General features: G+C 35.1%; 1 long non-coding RNA gene across 3 annotated transcripts; it reads right to left on the bottom strand.

Annotated features, from left to right (window-relative positions):
* Window positions 1–17,024: 17,024 nt before the first annotated feature.
* LOC120067822 lies at window positions 17,025–19,760 on the bottom strand. 3 transcript variants are annotated; one of them, XR_005479030.1, is made up of 2 exons: window positions 18,777–19,760; window positions 17,025–18,703 (listed from the first exon to the last, which is right to left on the bottom strand). It is a non-coding gene; the product is annotated as an uncharacterized LOC120067822 (long non-coding RNA). The 3 variants fall into 3 exon arrangements; XR_005479029.1 differs by having other exon boundaries at window positions 17,025–18,857; window positions 19,192–19,634; XR_005479028.1 differs by having other exon boundaries at window positions 19,192–19,612.
* Between the last annotated feature and the right edge of the window lie 291 nt (window positions 19,761–20,051).

Genomic DNA, 20,051 nt, shown 5'->3' with positions numbered 1-20,051 from the left:
ATTCATCCAAAATAGCCAAATTCTTCTAAATATCCAAAACTCCGTTCAAACTAACTAACAACCATAAAAAATCATGCAAAAGTATCGTAAATGAATTATTACAATCATGAATTACAAAAATAAGGAAAATTTATTTTTACAACAATCAACAAATTTATTTGCACAATAATAAAATATTGTTCGGTAACTATTCTTAATTACTAGTTTAACTAAAATTATTCCACAACACCAAAGCATCAATAACATAAAAACATTATTGATGACCTTATTATTACCCTGTTCATACCTCGTCCCTTTAGCCATGAGTATCAGACGCTTCGTCTAAATCGTCCATTTCCTCGTTCATGCCTCTATTGTCTCCCAGAGTGTCAACATCCGATTATACTTCTTGTTCATGTACACAATCTACACCATCACTCTAATCCATCTGTCTTTTCTGATTACTCAGACCTTCATGATCTGCATCTTCAAAAAAATACTTTGTCGCATCCACAAATTTACCCTACATAAACATGTAATATTAAATGTAGTAGGAAACAAGAAACTCAAATTTTATTCATCTTATCATACCTTAGATAGTCAACGCATATATTTTTCACACTTTTTTCAAGGCTTGATACACGCTGATCAAGGCCTGAACTTGCGTATCAATTACTTTAACCATTCTCATTAACTTCTTCATACTCTTCTTTTTCTTCCTCTTCCTCCTTTCTCTTTCCGCATATGCATCAACATCAACATCATCAGCATCAATAGGTGGAACAGGTGCGTCGATGGTAATATGGGTTTTGGTTCCTCTAGTAATAGTAGTGCTTCCAGTGAAAACACAATACAATCGAGGAATGCCATCTCCTCCTCGGTTGCCACAAGCTCCAACGTCATAATTGCCTACAACAAAACGTATTCATAAATAACAATATATTACATGATTTTATAAAAATGTTAGATAGGAACATACCCGTTCAGTAGCAAAGATGCATCCCTAATAAAAGAATAGGAAGGAGAGTGCAAGCACGACCAATGACAACTATGTGGTACGACATTATCATTCAACCAGTTGGCAACACATCCGATTAATGACGACACAGTCTCATACGTAAAATATAATAAAATATACTAATAATTTAATGAGTATAACAATAACTAAAACTAACTATAGCTTACTTAGAAAGTTCGTGGGAATCTCTACAGGCTGTATGTCTGTTGTTTCACATCTTCGGTCTCGTTGTACTTGTAAATCTTATCTTGAAGGCCCTTCTTGAACTGTTTCATTGTCACGTCAAAAATAACTTTACCCCGATCCTTGTTACAAAATATATCCCACTTATCAATGTAACCTAGAGAATGGTAGTTCATGTTTGACTTCCTCTCCATACCCATCAACCCAAACTCAATAAAATAAAACAATGACATTCTGACGACATCCTCGTCATTATAAACTATAGGTCCATATACTTGGTATCTAATTCATATGCCTTCACACCCTCAACATCATTCAAGTATCTTCTTCTAAGTCTATTGTGGCTAATATCTCTATCTGCCCATCTAACTTGATGTTTTAATCATGTAATTAGGTCAAACTTTCTCCGACTAAATGACACTTTCGTGTTCAACAAGTTAAAGCTAATTGTATCTCTCCTTGTCTCATTGACCTCTCTAAGAAATATATAATGAATTAAGGGTCCATTAAAAATTATATTAGCATTTAGTATAGAACCGAAAATGGTTTACCTAAACATTACGAGTTGCCTAGGGGTTAATTTTCTCTTGTCGTTCGATTGAGCTTTTCCAAAGTGTGCGCAACATGTAATTGCAGCAGGAAAAGGGTCATCAAGGTTGATTTTTGTGACCAATTCCATTAAACCTACATTATTTTATGAAAATCATACGTTAAATGGAGAAAATGAATGAATACTATAATTAAACCATATTAATATACATAAAAAAACGTAAATTAAATAATAAAATAAAAGCAAATAAGGATTTACCAAGTTTTTTTGTGACTTTTGAAATTCTAGGAGTAAGATTGTAATTTTACATTCTAAAGCCTGGTGTCGAGGTAGATATGGGTGACCTTGGTAGCTCCGACTAGGTAGGGACCGGTCTTGAGGGAAATGATGAGCTTAGTGTCGGGGTAGGTAGGGGTGACCCTAGTCTCACCCCGACCGAGTAAGGATTGAGGACAGAACAATAATGGGTGTATTAGTATTCAACCTGATTTAGACCATGGAAAGGTATATACATGGTTAGACCCCCTAGGTCAGGTTTTTTTATTGGGCTTAGTGTGAGGGCAAATCTCGGGTTTTTGGCTCAGTATGTACTCTAGTTGGGTATATAATCAGGATTGGTACGAGAGTAGCTATCGGATTTTTGGCTTTGTTTGTACCCTGGTTGGATATGTGACCAAGCTTAGTGTAAGATGCCTCTCAGGTTTTTGGCCTGGTTTGTACCCTGGCCAGATTATAAGATCGGCCTTAGTGGTATGTAGGCTGTCGAGTTTTTGGCTCTGTCCGTACCTAACCGGGGATTAGAACGAGTTCTTCCTTCTTTGCTTGTATTTTATTATTTAACTTATGTTTTTTTTATGTATATTGATATGGTTTATTTATATTATTCATTCATTTTGTCCTTATTAATATATGATTTGCATAAAATAATATAGGTTTAATGGAATTGGTCACCAAAATCAACCCTGATGACCATTTTCCCGATGCCTTTACATGTTGCACATGTTGGGGTTGATGTCCTAAATCTCGTGGTCCTGTAGTTTGTAATTGTATTGTACAAACTTTTTATTTATCTAATAAAATAAGAGTATTTTATTCGATATTTAGTTGCATTAAACAAAAACCAATAAACTAAGATCCACGGTTATCTTTTGTAACTTAAAGATGTATGGGGAGACATACAGGTGGATCATGTTTAAGTGATAGCCTAAATGGTTTGTAGTAGATGGATAAGGCTGGATACCTTATCCTAGTGATATTACGAATACAGCCCACTTTGTAGTTGTTACAATTGTTGTAAAGTGCTACAAATGATTTGATCCTAATCATTCTTGTGGATTCATGTGAGCGGATGTATTCCATAAAAAGAGTTTACATAAGACCAGACTACGAAATGGATAGTCTCTCTATATAACACCGTTGTTAGAAGAGATTTATATTTCACTAGGATATCCATAGGTAACTCGACTTGAATCCTGAGTGAGTTGTGAACTCTTGCCTACGAAGGCAGTTCTTCAATATACATGGGTGAGAGTGGCCAATTTTGCCGACTCAATATGCCTATCATTTTCGAGATTCGTCTAATTGGGGAGTTAGGAACACAGCTACACAAGAAGGAATGCACTTCTTATCTAGAGTTAGAGTAAGTAGAGAAATTGCTCCCTTAAGGGTTGATTTTGGGGCTTGAACAATGTGGTGTCATACTCTCTCCTGACCCGAGAGGGGTTTGGTTATAGTTGGACTATAACTTATTGTTCATTAGAGTGATGAATAGTACTATTGGAGCTTCGTTTAATTTTGGATTAATTTGAATTGTTTAAATTAATTATATAAGATATAATTAATAATTTATATGATACATTATAATATGAAATTTTATTTGAGAGAAATATATGAATGTGATTCATATAAAAACTATAGATTAAATTTAATATGAATATGATTCGTATTAAATATTATAAGTTAATTGAGAGAATATTAAACTATAGGTTATATCATATGTGATAAAATCTATATATATAATTTTATTTAATTACATTAATTAAAGGGAGGGAGTTATGAGATAACTCCCCCCAATTCTCTTCTGTACGTGTGTGAGTGATATATGCAGAAGGAGATAAAAACTATTTTATCTCCCTTCTGTAGTAGAATGAAAGAGATATAGAACTTACATCGAAAGAAATTTTCTCTGCAATTGCTCTCTCAAAAATCAATTACCTTCTTGTCAAAATTAATCTTTGAAGCCGACATACTCCCAATAAATTCTCAACCTTGAGAATAACAAGGTTGTCGCCTGGTGGTGTTAAAAAATTCATCATTGTGTTCTAGATGTTCGTGAGTTCGAAGGAGAACAAAAAGTTCGTGATCAGAGAGAAACCGTGAAGAGATTTAGTCTTCAAAGGTAAGCGGTCTTCAGACCCTTTCTTCCTCTTCATTTTCTGTAAAATTTGCATGCTTAATTATGCACATTCCATGTTTTTGTCCTCTGTTAAGTTTTTTGTTTCTGTAAAATTAAATTGAGACTACGATCCATTCCGTTGTGAGTAGTCTTATACTTCTTTCAACGCACACTTTGGGAAAGCACAATCAAGCTTAAGAGAAAATTAACCCATAGGCAACTCACAATGTTTAGGCAAACCATTTTCAGTCTTATACTAGATGCTAATGTAATTTTTAATGGACCGTTAATTCATTATATATTTCATAGAGAGGTCACTGAGACGAGGAGAGAGATATTTAGCTTTAACTTGCTGGACACAAAAGTGTCATTTGGTCGAAGAGAGTTCAACCTAGTTACAAGATTGAAACACCAAGTTAGATGGGTAGATAAAGATACTAGCCACATTAGACTTAGAAGGAGATACCTCAATGATGTCGAGGGTGTGAAGGCATACAAATTCAATGCCAAGTATATGGACCTACAGTTTGATAATGATAAGGATGCCATCAAGATGTCATTGTTTTATTTTATTGAGTTTCGGCCGATGGGTTGGGAGAAGAAGTCAAGTATGAGCTATCATTTCCTAGCTTACATCAATGACTGTGAGGTATTATGTAACAAGGATTGGGATAATATTCTTTTGATGCAACAATGAAACAGTTCAAGAAGAGCTTTCAAGATAAGGTTGACAAGTACAAGGAGAGTAGATATGGGAAACAACATACATACCGCCTGAACGGATTCCTACATAGTTTCCAGGTAAGTTGTTATAACTAATTTCAGTGACTATTATTCTCATTGAATTATTAATATATTTTATATTTTACATAGGTATGGGCATATGAGACAATGTCCTCATTAACCAGATGTGTTTCCTATTGGTTGAATGACAATATCGTACCAGGTATTTTTCATTGGTCATAATCACAGTTTCCTTCCTATTCTTTTATTAGGGATGGCATATTTGTTGCTGAACAGGTATACTCTTGTCTTATGTTTTTATAAAATTTTGTAGTATATTATTATTTATGAATAACGTTTTGTTGTAGGCAATTATCACGTCGGAACTTATGGAAACTGGGGAGGAGATGACGTTCCTGGATTATATTGTGTTGCCACTAAGAGCACCACTAAAACTAGGGGAATTAGAACCCATATTACTATCGAGGCCACCTATTCCACTTATTGATGTCAATGTTTTTTATGCACATGCGAATAGACAAAGGAGGAAGAGGAAGAAAAAGAAGAGAATGAAGAAGTTAATGAGAATGGTTAAAGCAATTGATAAGCAATTTCAGGCCCTTAATCAGCATGTGGTGAGCCTTGAAAAGAGCGTGAAAATATGTGCATCAACTGTCTAAGGTATGATAAGACAAGAATAAAACTTGAGTTTCGTGTTTTCTTTTACATTTAATAACACATGTTTATGTAGGGTAAATTTGTGGATGTGGCAAAGTATTTTCCTGAAGATGCAGATCATGAAGGTCCAAGTAATCAGAGAGGACAGACGGATCCAAGTGATGGTGCAGATCATGTACATGAACAAAGAGTACAATCGGATGTTGACGCTTTGGACGACAATAGAGGCATGAACGAGGAAATGGACAATTTAGATGAAGTGTCTGGTACTCATGGCCGGAGGGACGAGGTATAAGCGGGACAACAATAAGGTCACCAATATTGTTTTTGCGTTATTTCTATTTTGGTCTTGTGGAATAATTTTTGGATAAGCATGTAATTAACAATAGTAATCAAATAATTTTTTGTTCTTTTTATAGAATTTTTTTTAATTTTTGTAATTCATGATTGTAATCATTCATTTTCGATACTTTTGAATGGTTTTCTATGATTTTTAGTTAGTTTGAATGGAGTTTTGGATATAGAAGAATTTGACTATTTTGGATGAATATTGCATGGATTTTGGTATGTAAATGACTTTGGATTGTTTTGGATGAATGATGGTTCTTATTTAGTTTGCATGGATGGCATGGATTTTGGACTGTTGGATGTTTTTTAGATATTTTGAATTTTGCATGGTATTGGATTATTTTGTTGATTTTGGATTATTTTGGATTAGTTTGGTTGATTTTGGATTATTAAATGTCGGAGGACCCAACTTGAAGTTTGTCTATGATTTTTATTCAAGATTTCAGTTTTACATGTATGTACATCATCATACATAGAAATCTTAAATAATTCATAACTTTTCAATTTAACGACTCTGAGACTTCATTTTCATTCTTCAACAATGCATTTAACCTTGTATAGTGTGTTCAACTTCTTCACCCAAAATTGAAAGTTACCTCTAATTCCTAACATAAACAATCACATCTTTAAATCCTTCTTAGATATAAATATGTCACCTACTTCTACATCGTTAGAAGAATAAAAACTGACTTGATATGACAATTGTACTACTGGATGGATATGAGTTAATTACGAGGACATATTGCATATTGAACAGGTTGTTCTTCGACATTATGTGTATCACCATAAATGTTATTTCCATCAATAATTTCATCCACTTCATCTCCACCATCACAAGTCTCACTCTAAGACCAATCATTGAATTATTGAGATTGAGAGATATGGTCTAAATCAACCTCCAAGTTATATGTGTCACCAAATTAGTAGGCAATGAAGTAAGTGATGGGTTTAGACCAAAATATGAAATATCCAGCTCTATCTTGCAAGGGACTGGCTTAGATGTTGATGAAATTTCTTCAGTTTGATGGACAGATTAATTGTGTGGATGAAATCTTTGATTACTTGGAACACTTAGAAAGCGTGGATACTAAATAGATAGTATTGAGACCTCTTCCCATGTCAGAAATATGTGAAGATCTTCATCATTTTGAATGACAAATACATGAGCTTTGGACTTCAATTGGAGTATACATCTTATAACAAGATTATACTCAATTGAATTTATACCGTTTTTCCTATAAACCTAAGTCAGGAATTCATTGTATTTCATTTCAATCTCAATGTCAAACCCTCTTAACTCTCCTATCTCGTAATCTTTTTCTCTTTCATTCTAGACACCACCAAAACAAAACCAAACGCGAGACATTTTCCTACAGTTTATAAGAAAATAGTGTTGGTAATAAAGTAATATATGTTGTCCCAGATGACTATGATCTTATCGTTCACAATCACAAATTACTCAAATTTAACGGTCAAGTACAATTCAAGAGTCAGGGGAGGTAATATGCCTGAGGCTTGAAACTCTTCTGTCGTTTACCGGATGGCAGCTCAATCGTGTAGATGAAGCTCCAAGAACTAAACGATAGTTCAATTATGTAAACAATAGGACGAAACACTAGACGATCGTGTAGACCACAGTTAACTGGAGCTAAACGATCGTATAGACAACAGCTGAAGAGCTAGATGATTGTATAAACGATTGGATGCGGAGCTAAATGATCAAGTACACGATGCGATAGGAACTACACGATCGTGTAAAGGATACTTTAGTAAATGTTAAACGATCTTAGAGTTAGAAAGAAAAACACAGCAGTTTAAGTGGTTCGGCCAAAGGCCTATGTCCACTATGCAAATCGAGAGGGTCTCTTTTATTACTTCTTCTTCTAAGTTATACAGAACGAATGTCTTGCTCTCTCTCGTTTTCTTATTATGTTATTCTCACATTCATTTTCCTTTATATACACAGGCGCAATGATCAATGATGAAGCTCTGGTGATTACAACACATAATAGAAAGAAGTCGACAATGGTTCAAGTGCCTGCAATCTTGTTTTTCTTGTCTTCAGTTCTTTCTGTAACAATATAATTTTAAAAAATTAAAATAGAAAAGGGAAAAAAAAAGAAAATAGAAAACTTGGTCAAATGCCAAGTCCGAGTAAGAACCGGACCAAAAAATAATAGCAATATAGTATTGGACCCGGTTCATCCCCAGTCTTTTTAGTTCCAATCCATACCCACTGAAGGCTAGACCGAGTCCCCTCTACCACCCCGATACCAAGTAGGCAACCCTCATCTCAAATCACCTATTTGACACCCGACTAGGTGGGCTATATCGGGTCCCTTATACCTCCTTGACACCAGGTCCTCATTTCTTTCACCCAGTCAGGGCATGACTAAGTCCCCTCTACCTCCCCCCATCTAGGCCAACACCCTCTCTTCAACCTGGTGGAGACCCGACCGAGTTAACGTTTCATGGCCCAATCCCAACCATAGTTCATCTTGACCCGGTGAAACTTTGGTAACTCTGGTATAAAGCCCAGTTGGGTCTCTTCACTAGAAATTTTAATTTCATTTTTTAAATATCCTTTTAAATTATTTTTTGGCAATTGGTATACAAGACATTAATTTGGTAGGTATTTAATTATCAGATGGATCAAATAATTACCAGAGTAATTAAACATTAGAAAAAAGATATGATAAACAAGCAAGAATTCGAAACGAAAACAGACGAATGAACTGTAATGTGAAAAAAATGGTAGAACTTTTCGATACAAAATGAAACACATACCTTTTTACATAGTGTATTGATAAATCACAACTTTTTAGTATTGAGAAAAGAAGGGTTGTTGAGATAATTTGGTGAAGAGAGTTTCTTCTGAATAACTTCTTGTTGAGAAATTTGGTGAAGAGAACTTGTTGAGAAATTTTTTGTTGTGGATAATGGATTGATGTTGGGTTGGTTAAAACAATTAATGGATGGTTGAGAGTAAGTAGGTAAAAGTAATTAACACATTTAATTCTTTGTTGTGGGTAATTGTATGTAATATTTGTTGTGTTAATTGCATGTTACAAGGTGGGAAGGGAAGAAAAGTAATTAAAGACACAGAGTTATCTTTACTTAAAATTAACAATAAAAATGATAATGCAGTCTTATACCATTGGAATTTAAATATTAGGTTACTAAATTAAGAAAAAACTAGCATTATTGATTATTGAAAAACGTACTTAGCCTTATACAACTGACAACCTTTGAAATGCCTCACAAAATATATCAATTAAAAACATTAAAATCAAAAGTTATTTACTAATGAGGAAGTAGTTACACATTTGAAATGTGATTTCGTATAAAAAAGGAATCGATAAACAAGCCAGCATAGCTAATTCGAAAAGATAAAAAGCAATGATCGAGATATTCAATACTTTTTCACGTAATGTATTGACAAATCACAACATAGAGTACATGCTTTTTTAAGATAACTTTTGGGTTGTGGAGAGAATATGATTAATTTATTAGAAATTGTGGTTAGTTGCATGTAATAGGTTGGGAAGGGTAAAAAGTAATTAACTATACGAAGTTTTCTTTGCTTACATTACTTTCATCATGATAGAGTCCAAAAAAACAAGTTTTTGAGAAATTGTCAATTTCCTCAACACTTAAACATATTTAATTAAAAGAGCTTTCTAGTTTCTCATTCACATGTGTGATGAATAATTCAACCTACCTTCACACAAAAACTAACAGGGTAAACTACAAGTTATAAACTTTCAAATTTGTATCTAGTTAGTCTCTAAATTTAAAAAAGTATCTAATAAGCCTCTAAATTTTCATTGTTGTGTTCAATAAGACTTTAAAACATATCTAATAGGTCATTAAATTTTCAAAATTGCATCCAATAAATTTATGAATTTTCAATTTTGTATCTAATAAGTCATTGACCGAGACACAAATTGTAAATTCATGGACTTATAATAAGCCATTTTTTAAGTTCAAACGACCTATTAAACACAAACTTAAAAGTTTCATGACTAAACTTATACCAAAACAATATATGAAACAATATGTTAAGAATATATTTATTGTTAAAAGATAGAAAATGGATAACACTAAGTTTACGTGGAAAACCCTAAAAGATGGAGAAAAAACCAAGATAGCGAGTCTCTTTTTATTATTTTAACATAAAATGAAAGTTACAAGAGAAGCCATATTTATAGGTTTTAGCAAGCCTTAATACAAAAAGGAAATAAACCTAGGGTAAAGTAAAATACTAAAATACCCTCGGGACTATAAACTATCAACAAAACCCTTTTTTTTCTAACACTCCCCCTTAAGTTGAGGCGTAGATGTCAGACTCAACTTACTAACACATGAGTCAAAACTTTGCCTGTGTAACCCTTTGGTGAGAACATCAGCAACTTGTTGACTAGATGGAATATACGGAATACAGATATTGCCATTGTCCAGTTTCTCTTTTGTAAAGTGTCTATCAATCTCCATATGTTTAGTTATATCATGTTATACAGGATTATTGGCTATACTTATAGCCGCATTGTTATCACAATAGAGCTTTATAGGTAAAACACTGTCTTGGTGAAGATCAAACAGAACTTTCTTCAATTAGATTTCTTCACATATTCCCAAACTCATAGCTCTGTATTCAGCTTCAACACTGCTTCTAGCAACAACACTTTGCTTCTTACTTCTCCAAGTAACTAGGTTACCCCACACAAAATTACAGTATCTAGAGGTAGACTTTCTGTCAATAATTGATCCTGCCCAATCAGAGTCGGTATAAGCCTCAATGCATGTCTTATCAGTTTTCTTGAACATCATACCTTTACCCGAAGAACTTCTTAAATATCTCATAATCGGATTCACAACTTCTATATGTTCTTTGTAGGGTGTTTGCATAAACTGACTAACAACACTGACAGCATAGAAAATATCTGGTCTAGTATGAGATAAGTAAATCAGTTTTTCCACTAGACGCTGATACCTCTTTTTATCAACAAGAATTTTGTCAACAGAGTCTCCCAGTTTCGCATTGAATTCAATAGAATTCTTAGCAGGTCTACATCCAGTCATACATATTTCTTTTAACAGGTCAAGAATGTATTTCCGTTGTGAGATAGAGATCCCTTCCCTTGATCTTACCACCTCCATTCCAAGGAAATACTTTAGATTCCCTAGATATTTAACCTAAAACTAGCCAGCCATTTTCTTTTTTAGCCTGGTGATCTCAGTAGTATCATCTCCCAATAAGACAATATCGTCTACATACACAATTAGAACAAAAATTTTCCTAGATACTGACCTTAGTGTCCCTGAGTGAAACCTTGGGACTTAACAAAGGTAGTAAACATGTCGAGCCACGCTCTCGAGGACCGTTTCAAACCATACAAAGACTTCTTGAGTTTACAAATCTGGTGATCAAATTGAGCTTCAAAACCTGAAGGAGTGCTTATATAAAACTCTTCTTCTAATTCACCATTCAGAAATGCATTTTTTACATCAAGTTGATAGAGGGTGATAGAGGGGCCATTCTTTATTAACTACAATAGAAAGAAGGACTCAGACTGTGTTTAACTTCTCTATAGGGGAGAATATCTCATAATAATCTATTCCATAAGTTTGAGTAAACCCTTTTGCTACAAGTCTTCCCTTGTACCTATCTAGAGTCTCATCTGATTTATACTTCAGAGTGAACATCCACTTGCACCCAACTGTTCTATACCCTTTAGGAAGAGCTACAAGGTCCTATGTATTATTCTTTTCAAGAGCTCTTATTTCTTCCATGACGACAATCTTCCACTAAGGAAATTTCATAGCCATATGTATGTTTTTCAGTATTGTTGTTGTATCAAGGCTAACAGTGAATGCCTTGAACTCAGAAGACAGATTACTGTAAGACAAAAAGCTATGCATGGGATACTTGGTGCAGGATCTGGTGCTCTTTCTCAATGCAATAGGCATGTCAAGAGAGACATCATAATCCCCTGGTTTGTCTAAATTCTTATCGATAATGGGATTTTGATTACATTTTTTCAGCCTGAGGAAGAGTCTCACCCTCTTGTGTTTCTGTCAAAGTCTTATTATTATCTGGAACTAACATATCAGTCTTATCATTCTCAGCCAAATCAACAATAACATCCTTAACACACAAGTTAGTATTATCAAGGCTAGTAGTACCTTGAGCTTGTGTTAGTTCAGATTCATGGATCAAATCTGGCGAAGCAGTACGAGATACCATTTCCATTATGAGATTTTTCCTGTAGTAAGTTATTCAAGGGACTTATTTAGTGGGTAGAACGATGGGTAGAACGTTGTCATAGGCACTCAGTATAAGTTTAGGAAGGAGTTCAGGAAGATCAATAGGGACTGAAGATAGGACTGAAGATGTGCACCATAGTCTCTTTACTAGTACTCTCCCCCTGAAGATGACTAATAGGGTAGAAAACTTTGTCCTAAAAAAACGTAACGTCCATGGAGATGAAGTATTTTCGAAAAGAAGGGTGGAAGTATTTATGACCTCACTGGTGAACGGGATACCCAACGAAGATACATTTCTGAGCACGAGGGGTAAACTTATTTGGTTAGGGCCATGACTACGGACAAAGACAGTGCACCCAAAAACCTGGAGAGGGACATCAGGAATAAGTCGTGTGGTATGGTATAACTCCTTGAGGCATTCAAGAGAGGTTTGAAGTTGGAGGACATGGGAAGGCATTCGATTAATAAAATGAGTTGTAGTCAGAATTGCATCCCCCTATAAGTAAGATGGAAGTAAAGTATATAGCATGAGAGACCGTGCAACCTTGAGGAGGTGACAATTTTTCCTTTCAGCCACCTCATTCTGTTGAGGGGTATAGGCATACCAACTTTGATGGACAATGCTTTTAAAGGATAGAAAATCACGAAGGGTATGATTAAGGAACTCTCGACCATCATCACTACGAAGAATAGAAATTTTAGTGTTGAACAAAGTCTCAACAGTAGTGTAAAATTGTTGAAATATCGATGAAACATTAGATATATCAGTGAGGAGAAACACCCATGTAAGATGGGTATGATCATTAATAAAGGTCACAAACCAACGTTTCCCTGATGAGGTGGTAATCCATGAGAGACCCCAAATTCACTATGAATAAGAGTGAAGGGCTAAGAAGGTTTGTAAGGTTGAGACAGAAAAGTGACCCTATGTTATCTTGCACGAATGCACACATCAATGTTATTGAATAAATAAGAAAATAAATATTTCATAAATTGAAAATTTGGGTGACCAATGCGAAAATTCCACAACATACAATCTTTTTCTGAAGTTGAAAAATAAGAAGACAACAAATTAATCCTATAACAGTTCTTAAATGAACCATCACCATGAAGGAAATAGAGTCCTCTATTGTGTCGGGTAATGCCAATCATCTTTCCCGAGCTCAAGTCCTGAAAGAAAACATTATTTGGTGAGAAAGCAACTTGACAATTCAGATCTCCAGTTATCATACTAATAGATAGTAACGTGTAAGATATTTTGGGTACATGCAGTACATTCAGTAAAGTTAAACCAGCAAAAGGAGAAATATGACACTTGTCCACAATATGAGCAAATGACCCATCTACAATCTGAATCTTTTCATTACTAGCACTCAAAAGATATGATAGAAAATTATCAGAAGATCCAGTAAAATGATCTATAGCCCCTGAATCAAGTATCCATGGTTTCTTACCATTTATACTGAGAAGACATGGATTGAGAGGTACTTGATTGAGCAACAACCCCAAGAAAAGAGACATCAGGGTCGCTTTGTAATTCACTTGAGATTGTGAATCTACGCATTCGATGGTCTACCATCTAACTTCTAGCACTGATCTTCAAGGTTTCTTGCAATGTTCACACACTGGGGTCTGTTTCCCATTGTACTTGTCACTATCAGAACCAGATCATTTCGCATTGAAAGCAACAGAATCAGTAGTAGATACAGTCGTGGTGTTCATAGCACTGACTCTGTCTTCCTCTAGGTAAATCTCATAGCACACTTCCATACGAAAAGGTATAGGCCTTTTTCCCAGTATACAACCTCACACTACATCGAACTTGGAGTTCAAACCAGTTAGGAAATCATAAAAATGATCGACTTCCTCAATCTTGGAATACTATACACCTCCACAAGGACAATCCCAAATAATTTCACGACACAAATCCATCTCCTGCCAGATTAGGAACAATTTATTAAAGTATGAATTGACATCCATCATCCCCTATTTGCATTCGTGAGCCTGTTTACGATGTAAAGATGGGGTGCATTCTACCTCTAAGAATATAATTTATGAACTGCATCCCAGATATTTCGAGCAATCACAACATACAACAACAGTTTCCTTATCTGAGGTTCCATACTATTAATTAGCAGTGATTGAAGCAGAGAGTCTTCTTCTTTCTGAATGCACTCCTGAGGATCCTCTGGCCTAGATCTTGGTATCTCACCAGTTAGATACTTAAACTTGTGACGCCCTTCAAGGGCCATTTTAATGAACTGAGACCAAGAGAAATAATTCTGACCATTCAATTTTTCACTTGAAATTAACCCTACGAAATTTTCTATAGATTCAGACAAATATTTTGTAGTAGTTAAAGTAGGGAAATAGGTTACCGAATTCTTTGGATACCTCGATATATTGAAAGGAATGTCAGAATTCACTGTACTGAAATTTAAGTTTGTGGGAGCACCTAGGGTTGCCCTAAGAGTAGCGATTTGTTGATGAAAACTTGCATGAAGATTAGCCAACTATTGTTGAACCATTACCGAAGATAAACCAATTGAACTTTGATTTTTTTAGAACTCAAGGATACAAATGTACAACCTATAGAACAGATCCTGTTCGAGTAAGGTCGTAATCGAACTTTGATGTTCATAACCAGGCGGTGCATGATGAGGAAGGCCTCATGGTTGCAGGTAGGTTGTTTGCGACTGGAAGGGAAAAGAGTTGAGGATTCCCGACAATTGCGAGGGACTTGTTACCTTAGGAGTAACCTTACTTGTTTTAGAGCAAAACTAGACAAAGTGGATAAAATAGGGTCTATTGTGTATAAAAAAAAATGAAAGAAAGAAAGAAAGAAAGAAAAGAAAAGAAAAGAAAATTAATTGAAATTCTATGGAAAAAAATAGCAATAAAAAAATAATATAAAAATGAGGCAATAGCTAGCTTGCCTGCAAAAATATAGTGTGTGTGCATGGATAGAGGTGAAAAGAGCAACCTCTATCGTGTCTAGTTAGGGTCTTGCGAGAAAAGAGTGGATAGGTTTCCGGTGGTGGGGTGTGACAGCTAGTCCTCTAGAAAAAATAAATGCCCTTTATGTTTTGTGTGTGTGTGTGTTTAGGCACCATTGTCTTACTGTTGCCCTCTTTTTTGCAAGTTTGGTATGTTCGAGATTGATAACCGAACTAGAGTATGGGAAAAATGGGATGAGGACCTTATAAACTTTTTCATGCTATGCAAGCTTAACTAGCAAGACTCTAGGCTCACTCATGCATGTATAGATTAATAATCATTCTTGAAATTGTGCTTAATTGATTGAGAGTAATTGAATTTCGTTCTTGATTACAAACTTTATTCTAATTGACTGTTAAGACTAGAGTAGCAACTTTACAACTAGATCTAGCATGTGTTTTATGTTTGCTTGATTATGTGTTGCTACCTTGCTCAGGACGAGCAAGAATTAAGTTGGGGTATTTGATAGCTCTCAAAAGAAGTTATTATTCCTAGCTTAATTCGGGTTTGTTATTGGATTTTATGTGTTATTTTGTAGGTATCGAACAACCAAGAGGTAGAATTGGCGATTTGAAGCTGAACGAGGTTAATTTGGAGCAAATTGGAGTTGATTTGAGCATTTAGGCTTCAAAGGAGTTAAAAAGACCAAAATGTCCCTGCCTCAGTGTCGCAACACTCGTGATTTGCCTAGCCCCAATGCTTGCTTGACATTTAAAGGCAGAATGCTAAGGTACAGAGTAGTGTTGCAACGCTACGAACATTGAGACAGAGATGCCCTAGCACATGCAAGTGAGCGTCAGCCCAAGCATTGCATCTCTATGGCTGATGTTCGAAGCCAGCCGTATTAGAGCGTTGCAATGCTCTATCTAGCGTTGCGACGTTGCCACTTTCCTATAAATACTTTCCTTCGATTTTAGGTTAATTTTTATGCTGAATTTCAATGGAGGTCGAGGAGAGACCAAACTATCTTCTTTTCCTTTGATGTTTTCAGTATCATTAGGTTAGATTTTAGTTTTATTTTGGATTGTAAACATGTATTGGCTTGAACTCTTGAACTTGTTTATGAATTTGTGAGTTGAATTTTATCTAGTTTCTTAGATCAAGAATTTAATGTCAATTTCATGAGTTTTCTGTTTTCAATTGATGTTGCAATTCTGAATTATGTTTTTCTTTGAATTTGTTTAAATTCTCAAACATGATTACTGAGGTTGACTGTCACGTTTTATCGTGCATGTGTATGCTAATAGGTAACAATAGTAGTGAGCCATTTGGTGGCTATTCCTAGAATGTTTAATTGCTAGGTTCAAAGAATAATTTGGTTAATTGAACATGGTTGTCCTAACAAGTAATTGACATAGTTGAATCCTAAATTTTAATGAATGTATTTCTAGTTCTTTATGGCCGCTGAGAATCCAATTGAATTTAGGAGCATGTAGATTAGTTAGAATATGACATTTCCGACCTTAACTAATAATTATGATGCTTGATTGATTTTGATTTAGTTAGTTGTCAGCCTTTGTTGAGGCTAGTTAGATCGCATCAATTCAGTAGTTATGCATGCATAATTCGATCACATAGCATAGGCAATTAGCAGAAGACAATGATTGAAATTGCGTTGAATACCTATATTGATCTGAGGACTTGATAAACCAATTACCGTTTACATTTATCCTTATTTTATTTTCTAACATTTAAGTTTTTCATCAATCAAACCCAAAACCTGTTTTTATCGCTTTTCACAGTCAAATTTAGCTTAAGAAAAATCAATTCCTTGCCTCCCTGTCGAACCACTATTGCTACGTTTTAGTAGTAATAGGAATAGTACGATTTTATAAATTTTCTTTTGAACTTTAGGCTTTTGGGAGCGACACCAAAAGTACTACTATAAAAAAACAACGGTAGAGTCTCTTTTTATTATTTTAACATAAAATTAAAGTTACAAGAGAAGTCATATTTATAGGCTCTAGCAAACTCTAATACAATAAAGAAATAAACTTGGGATAAAGTAAAATACTAAAATATCCTCGGAGTTATAAACTATCAACAAAGTCCCTTATTTCTAACATTTACCCTGGAAACCAGTCAGATTATTGAGCTGTAAAAATTGACTCTTTGTGCCAGCACTCCTACCCAATTTACAGATGCGTTGCAGCCATCGCTGTCTGCGCTGCTACTATTATTAAAGTAGTAGGCGACCCACCAACGAGAAATGTGCAGCATCATCATTTGGATTCATATTCAATACAGCTACAGATTTTTGGTGGACTTCATTGGAGAATGGAGAGAGATGTCATTCAACATTATCCCTATAGCAGCCTATCTTTGTATCTTCTATTGTCTTTTTCACCAAAACAATTCAATTTCCAATAGCTTCTTATCAGAATTCTCCCTCTGGACTGCTGCTTAAAGTTACTCTTCAGCCTTGGGATAATTGAAACAGCCCCTTATCACAATCTCTCTCTCTGCTCCTTAAATTACTCCTCAGCTTTGGGATAATTCGTATACCTTCTCATCAGAATCTCTGCCTTCCTCTCTCTGTCTCTTTTCCTTAAAGTTACTCCTCAGCTGTGGGATGATTCAAACGGCTCCTTATCGACAACTACTAACTTACTAACTCCATCTGCTAAGACTCGCATCATTTTTAAATGATCCACTAATAATCAGTAGAACTAATATTAATGCTCTTGTTTAGAACTCAAGAACACAGTTGTACAACCTATAGAATAAATTCCATTCAAGTAAGGTCGCAGTATCAATGCTTTGGTTGAAAATAGCAAAGCAATTCCCCACCCTCTCTATCTTTTTTTATATATATATGTGACTGTCCGAGTCAGGTTACGTACAACTAATTTCACGGAACAACCCGCTTGACTCTATAACATTTGAGTGTTAAGGAAACTCGTAGGATATTAAATCTTAGATAGATGGACACCATAGATTCTACTCTCTCTATCTTCAATAATTCAATTTTCAAATGTGGCATCTTACCGGAATCTTCTCTATCTCTCTTCCTAGAATAATCCAAGTAGCATGTTACCAGAATCTTCTCCCCCTCTCATGTGCATTCTCCATAACTTGACAGTCCCAATCTGGTCCACAGAAAACAAAGGGTCCCCTCTGCCCCCACTTCCTTCTACCCCTTTTCTCTCACGTGGGTTCTTCATAATTTAATCCTTACAATGGCCCAAGAAATGGGGTCATAGGAAAACTTTAAGTGAGATCACAACTTGGTTTTCATCACATGGATAACTAAAGAGAGATTTGTACTGGTTTAGGTCTATGGAAGTCAAGAAGTTTCTCTTACTAGACTAGGCACAAATGATTGAGCAGTAATACGTCTCATTTCATTCGAAAAAGTTTGATGATCTAACCAATACGTGAGAACTACCTTTAAATGTTGATGAACTCCATATATGTTCTTTCACTTGCTACTGCTTATACGGCCTCTCTGATTCTTCATTTTCAGAATTTTGCCTTGCCTTCTTCAGAAGGATCAGTTGGCAATGGAGGGGGCAAAACTTGGGGAGAAATTGAGAGAATATACCAGTTTCGGCCTTTACCATTCCTGCAGATTCAATGAGATTTGAATTCCAGAGCTAAATCTAGGGTTTACCAAACAGGCAACAATAACAACTTACAACAGAGATTCATCCATGTTCCATACTTGAATCGTACGGAAGCAATTAGCCAGAACATCTTATTCTTTACTTGAACGTTTGCTATTAAATGATGAGCAAAATAACAAAAGAAAATTGATCATCAATCAAAAGAATGAAAACCAACAATCACTAGAAAGTAATGAAATCTGCATAAGCAAACATACAACAACTTTGAGGACAAAATCAATTAAATGTAACTTATTCTAATAATTGAATCAATATCCCCTAATAAACATGAAAAATCGGTGCAAGGTAACAAGTCTCGATGATTCAATTGAGAAATTACAGGGTTTAATCTAATTTCATCACAGATATAGCAATTAGAAGAACGAACAAAATAAATACAAACAAAATTAAAGAAAAACACAGAGAGGGAAAGAGAGAAAGGGCTTACAATCGGAAAATCGAGAGGAGAATGGCGTGTCATTTTTTCCTCCACAAGGAGCGATACGAGCAATTAATCTCTCCGAACAGTAAATTGGAGTAGTAATTGGTGTTGTGCCGAAACAAAAGCCGGAAAAGGTTAGATGATAGAAAGGATTTAGACGACAGAGACATCACAGAGCCTTGTAACGCCATTAAGATCTCAATTCTCAGGTTTCGTTTGCCGAGGGAGCGACGTCGGAGGAGAAGAACTGAAATAGCCACCTCGAAACCCTACGCCGATGAATTGAGGGGCCAAGTCGGTCGCGATGACGACGGACCTGTATTAAAATCCAACGGTAGCAATTTAAAATGCAGATGCTTTTGAATTACTTGGATGGTCACGATTCCCTTTCCCGCATATCCAAAAAGGTGTAATAAGATTCTCTTTTTCATGAACTAAAAAAAACAAGATTCTCCAATTTTTTTTATCAAATGTATTGTAATTAAAATGTATGGTGGGATAATCAAACTTTGAAGTTGATAGTATTAATGCCTGCCGCTTAACGCTCTGGCGCTCTGAATCTCGAAGGTCTTGGTAGGATTCTGACTTACTGGCCCCAACTCCTTCTTTGCGGTAGGTCTTCCCGTGAGCTAATTGGGCTTCGAGATTGCGCACCTGTTTCAGCATGTGATTTATAAAAGGCTTCCGTACTATAAATAGTAAATATTTTAACTGGTTTAAAATAATAAAAAAATTTATACTAATTTATATGTATTTTCTGAATTTTTTTTTTAATTTTGTGATTGGGAAAACTATTTAGGAAAATATAGTGGTTTTGAAATTATTTAGAAATCTATGGTGTTTTGGAGATTTCGAGTTAGGGATTT

This window comes from Benincasa hispida, chromosome 1 (assembly GCF_009727055.1).
Source record: "Benincasa hispida cultivar B227 chromosome 1, ASM972705v1, whole genome shotgun sequence".
NCBI classification, from domain to species: Eukaryota; Viridiplantae; Streptophyta; class Magnoliopsida; order Cucurbitales; family Cucurbitaceae; genus Benincasa; species Benincasa hispida.
Note: the sequence above shows the minus strand (reverse complement) of the source record. Positions and strands in the feature narration are given on the sequence as shown.